Source organism: Zea mays, chromosome 4 (assembly GCF_902167145.1).
Source record: "Zea mays cultivar B73 chromosome 4, Zm-B73-REFERENCE-NAM-5.0, whole genome shotgun sequence".
Taxonomy (NCBI): Eukaryota; Viridiplantae; Streptophyta; class Magnoliopsida; order Poales; family Poaceae; genus Zea; species Zea mays.
Window position 1 is genome coordinate 40,366,756 of NC_050099.1, and position 5,066 is coordinate 40,371,821.

Sequence of the window (5,066 nt, forward strand, 5' to 3'; positions counted from 1 at the left end):
TTGACCGTTCCAGCTTAACTCCTTTTGCTCCCTTTGGCTTTACTCAACTGAATTCTTGGCACTTAGACAAGCATGTTTAGCACAAAAAACAAATGACTAAGTGTCTAGAACTTACCTTCATACTTGATCCATCTAGATATACCTTTGCTCAACATTTTGTTAGTTCTCACCTAGTGTCTTGTGCATCTAATCACCAAAACAATATAGAAATGGCCAAGGGCACATTTCTCTTTCACCTGCCTTATCCTCATCCACGCATACGAGCATGACACGGGAGTCGTCGTAGTTGGCGACGACAAGGTGACCCCGAACGAGGAGAATCACCATGGTAGTGGAGCCGATGATGGCTGTCACACCCGATTTTGGAAGGCAAACCGAATATGAACCATGTACGTGCGAGGATCAGAAACTCACGTACACAACGATTACATAGTTGGACATCATCACACATTCCTCAAAATAACAGCGGAAATAATACTTTATTACATCAAGATGTCCAAGACATCTACAGAGTCATTAACTTAACATCGTTATTAACATAATCAAAGTGTGAAATACGAAACGTAGAAGATAAGACCTTCACAAGCAGCTGACTGGGGGTTTGCCACTAAACACGACTAGAACTCATTGAAGTCCTGAAACTCCTGAAAGTCCTCCATGTTGCCTTCATGTTCACTTGAGCACTGATTGCAATGGGGACAACCTGGGGCTGGGGGGGGGGTTAAAGCAAGGGTGAGTACACATCAACGTACTGTAACGCCCCGAATTTTGGAGTTGATTTTTTTTCTTTTCTTCACTCACCAAATTCGGGCGTTACCCTTTCTTTTTTTTCTTTTCTCCTCGCTAGGCCTTGATCTTTTCCAAAGTTGTAGCGAGATTCGGCTTGAGATCTCGTGTAAGTAAACCCTAGAAATATTTTCTTTGGTTGTTGCATCATGCCGAACCACACATCTTTTCCTCGGGAGTATTTGCTTGGTTTCCATAAAGAATGCGCTTAGTAGAAGATTATGGAAGATAGGAAATGGGAAATAGAAAGGAAACCCCCTTTTTTTGGGACGGCTTCCTGGCAGCCCAGCCAGCGCCCCCCCTCGCGGCCCAGCCGGCTCGGCGGCCCAGCCGTGGCCCCACGGCCCAGCTCGGCTCCCCCTCCCCCGCCTTGGGCCAGCTCGGCGGCCCAGCTGCGGCCTGCCCCGCGCCCCTCGTGGCCCAGCCGCCTCGCCCCTGCGCGCGCCGCGCCATCCGCGGGCGGTTGGAGCCGCCGCCGCCCTGCCACGTGGGGCCCACCCGCTAGCCGCCCCCCCAAAATTGCCCTCTCCCTCTCCCTTCCCTAACCCCCCGCGTGCACAATCCTCTCCTCCCCACCTCGCACGACCGCCCCTGCCCCATCCCGGCCTCGCCTGCCGCCGCCGCCGTCCGACCGTCCGCGGTGAGCCCCGGTCCTCCCTCCCCTGCCCCCTTCTTCCCTCGGCTTGGTGCCGCCTCGACGCCCGCTGCCGTGCTCTCGGCGCGCGGCCATGGTGGCCACGGTGCCCCGCCCCGCGTGGCTCGCGGCGAGGGCGCTCGCCCGCGCCCGCTTGCTGTGGCCCCGACCCGCCGGTCCCGGCTCCCCCTTCCCCTCGCCCGGCCATGGCGGCCCGGCCCCGCCCGGCGCTCTCCCCTCCCCCGGCCATGGCGGCCCAGCCTAGCCGGCGTTCCGCCTGCCCCCGGCGCCTGCGCCCGGCCCCGGCCTGGCCTCCCTCGCGCCCCGTCCTCGGCGCGGCCGTGGCGGTGCGGCACTACACCAAAATAGTGAACTTCCTAGAGCCTAAACCCTAGGAAGTTAGCCCTAAACTCTAGGAAGTTAGCTAAACTCTCGGAAGTTAAGCCATCCCGTCGGAAGTTTGGCTCTCGGAAATTTTTTGTCGGAAGTTAGCTTAACTTCCTAGAGCCCTCTAGGAAGTTAGCTAACTTCCTACAGCCAACGAAGCCTCTCGGAAGTTAGTAGGTTCTCGAAAGTTAGTAGCTTCACGCCGTCAGCGCCGTCAGCTGACTAACTTCCTACGACTAACTTCCTACAGCTGATTGTACCCCTAGGAAGTTATCTGGCTAACTTCCTACGGCTGACTGTAGACCCTAAGAAGTTAGCTGGCTAACTTCCTACGGCTTAATAAGCCTCTAGGAAGTTAATTTGACCAGCATTACAAATGTTGTTTATATTTTGCACCACATTCCACAATATAACAAATATATCAACAGCTATATAGCACAACATATTTTCATATAAAACATCTCACACACAATCACATAACAATATTTAAATCCATAGTCTCATCAATTACATCACAAAAATCTCATCCATAGTCATAATAAGACACATCTCATCATCCAGTACTAATAAGAGACAATATCTCATACATAGTCATAATAAAAAGTCTCAAGTATCAGAACACAATAACATGGAAGCTCACGGTCGCCGATCACCATCGGGTTACAATGAAGAGTGATGGTCGATACCTCCACTGTTGAAGAGGGTTTCGACAAAGTCTAACCCGTCGTCTTGTTCATGCGTCGACAAGGTAGCTGGAGGGGTCTAATATACATGTACAAATGACATTTGCTGAGTTACATCATAATATAACTAACAATAATTAAATGATGATGAATATGCATACCTGATGTTCGGTAGATGGAGATGTAGGTATAGGTGGAGGTGAAGACCAAGGATAATGAACGGGAGGTGGGGGGGGGCACCGTGACGTGTATCCCTTGGGCCTGTGCTAGTTGTTACAAATTTATCGAACTCATTCACATCATTGTTTTAAATCAATACATATCTTAAAGTGAAAGCTATTATCTTTTGAACTTACTTGTATGAGTGTTTGTTGTTGCTGAATCTGTGTAGCATAATATTCATGTTGCGTAGCTTGTTGCTTCAAGTAATCCTGATGTCGCATAAGTTCTTCTCGCAGTTGCTCCACTTCTGCTGGATCTTGAGTGGAGCGACGGGAGCTACAAGCAGCAGACCTCGATGAACCTCCACGCTGAACCCTCACCTGGCTCGAGTCGATGACGTTAGCAAACATTGTGTACCTACAAAACAAGTAACATCACGACAGATTAAGAATACATGTATTGCACTCAACCAATGAAACAATATAAGATATGTAGAGTCCTCACCTTCCATGAGCTTTTCCACCACTTGCATACACAACCTGAGGATCAATAGGTGAGGTCCTCCAGTCATAGTCTGGTCTGTGCTGACTAGACATCGCCTCGCCATATGTAGCCTCATACAAAAGAACAATGCAATCTTACATACAAAAATTCATATAAACAAAACCTTCCAAACACTCACCACACGATCTGTTGTCTTTTGGCTGCACAACACATCTGGATTTGCAGGATCTGGTCCTCTGTGCCCCCTAAGGTATATTTGAACATCACTAGGCACTGCACCAGTGCTAGCTTCCTGTATGTACATTTGACAAACATTATAACCAGAAATTACAACAAGTCAACTACAATCAACGAAAATGGTTTAAATTGTACTTACCATTCGTTTTGTCAAATGAAAGTGATCATCACCTCCATACCTGTGATACGACTCGGTTCCACAATTGGAACTGTCGCACAGACTTTGCCTTGAATTCAGCCGAAGCCCAGTAACGACATAACGCTCAATGGGGGCTCCTATTTAAAATATTGCTCTAGGCATCCGATTCGTTAGGGCCGCCGCTGCTCGCATGTGCCGGCTTGAAAAGTCGGGGGGCAACGGCACAGAGAGCAGGATGTGCTCACTGCTTGCTGATCAGTTCAGGGCGGACGACGGAGACGGAGGGAGGGAAAGCGAGCGAGACAAGTGGTGGTAGGAGGGAGCATTCTCGATGGCTCGGTGGTGCGCCGCGGTCACCACAGATTCTGAGAGCAACGAAGCCGGTGAAAACCATGCAGAGGGTTTCTATCAACGGCACGCGTAAGAGCAAATGTACCTTCAGGTCGCTTCCTGAATAACCATTAGTCATATTGGCAAGCGAGTCCATATCAACATCAGATCCCAGCTCTTCTTTTGCCAAAATTACTTTTAGAATTTTCTCTCTGTTTGATGCATCAGGCAAGTTTACCATTAACCTGAAACAATGAGTAAGATGGTGATGAATATGGAACCAGCAGCAGCGATTTGATAGTCCCACCCAACCAAACGAAACTATTGCTACCCAAAAGCAACAATTAGATAACCATGGCCCACAGAACAAAACTACAGTTATGCAACTGGGTAATCCAGTCCCACTGAATGAAACAACATTTACCTACGGGGGAACCTCCTAATCACAGCCTCGTCCAGGTCAAAAGGTCTATTTGTAACACCAAGAACAACCACACACTCCTTATCTTTAGTGTGCAACCCATCCCAATTTACCATAAATTCATTCTTCATCTTGCGCATCGCTTCATGCTCCCCTGGATTTTCTCTCCTTCCTAGCATACTATCGACCTGCAGAAAGTCAAAAAAAAAGAAGTTGGTATATACTGTGCCGGTAGTGATTACTAAAGTAAACTTGTGTGCTTGCATACCTCATCAATAAATATAACACTGGGTGCTATTTTACTTGCTAGTGAGAAAACAACCTTTACATACTTCTCCCCTTCACCAAACCACTGAAAGTTAACAAACCACTGGTTAGCCTTGAGACAGTAGTGAATCTCATCAGTTGCCCATTAGGTGAAATAATACCTTAGATGTAATGCTCGACATTGATATATTGATGAAATTAGCGCCTGCTTCAGTTGCTACTGCTTTGGCAAGCATAGTTTTTCCAGTGCCAGGAGGTCCGAAAAGCAATATCCCCTTGCAAGGCTGCAAAGAATGAATTGAGGAGGCAGTTATAAGATCTTGACCATAGTAGGTCAAGAAAATCTACAGATGAAGTTTTAAAACTCTGACATATCTAAGATTACCTAATATACTAAGTACTTATACATAATACAATATATAAAATAAAGAGGTAAAGAGTCAGCTCGTGACATTTATCCATCACGTTAGACACCAACTAATACATAAGCCTAAATCTTAGTCTCCCAAAATATTT

General features: G+C 47.7%; 1 long non-coding RNA gene across 1 annotated transcript; it reads right to left on the minus strand.

Annotated features, from left to right (window-relative positions):
- Positions 1–4,406: 4,406 nt before the first annotated feature.
- Positions 4,407–4,656, minus strand: LOC103644696 (uncharacterized). Its single transcript, XR_002268701.1, has 2 exons — positions 4,552–4,656; positions 4,407–4,471 (listed from the first exon to the last, which is right to left on the minus strand). It is a non-coding gene; the product is annotated as an uncharacterized lncRNA (long non-coding RNA).
- Positions 4,657–5,066: the final 410 nt, after the last annotated feature.